Below are 712 nucleotides of genomic sequence, written 5' to 3'. Positions count from 1 at the left end.
TATCTGTTATGGAGAATCATTTAGTAATGAGTGAAAATCGATTGCAATTTATCGTAATTATTGAACATTATAGTCTGTTACTATAGACAGGCTGTATTATGAAAATACAAGACGGAAAAATAATGGTGTAAATAATACATTAAGCCGAGATGTAGTCAAATTATCTTTCGAATTCTACATTGCAGTCGACATCTAACCAGGAACATGGATGTTTTCGACAAACAATATCGTATATATCGTACAATATTGAAAATTGTAGGACTGTGGCCATACGATAAATCAGTATACGTATGGATTCAAAGAACATGTTTATTACTGTATTTTCTTATTGGTATAATATATCAGGTAATAGAAATTCCATTATTATTCTTTATCAATAGTAATTTTATATATTTTTTTTCAACATATCGATTCAAAAATTGCTAATTATTATCAGAATATTATAGATAAATTTAAAATACTTTATTTTCTATAATAATATTAGAAAAATTATTTTATTTAAATAATCAAATAAATTAATAAATATATTAAAAAAATTATTTTCTTTAATATTTAAACATTATAAAAATATTCTTTTCTTCGATGTTTAATGTTAAATATAATAAATTGAATTTTTTAGATTATCGTGCTTCTAAAATCTGAAATTACATTACGAAATTATATTGTCACATTGTCCATGACTTTTCCTTTACTGCTATTTTTTTTACGATAC

General features: G+C 22.6%; 1 protein-coding gene across 1 annotated transcript in view; it reads left to right on the top strand.

Annotated features, from left to right (window-relative positions):
• Positions 1 to 712, top strand: part of LOC102673139 (mannosyl-oligosaccharide 1,2-alpha-mannosidase IA-like) — a 151,544-nt gene that overhangs the window by 109,113 nt on the left and 41,719 nt on the right. The window lies entirely within an intron of this gene.

Source organism: Apis dorsata, unplaced genomic scaffold, assembly GCF_000469605.1.
Source record: "Apis dorsata unplaced genomic scaffold, Apis dorsata 1.3 scaffold_70, whole genome shotgun sequence".
In the NCBI taxonomy this organism is placed as follows: Eukaryota; Metazoa; Arthropoda; class Insecta; order Hymenoptera; family Apidae; genus Apis; species Apis dorsata.
Note: the sequence above shows the minus strand (reverse complement) of the source record. Positions and strands in the feature narration are given on the sequence as shown.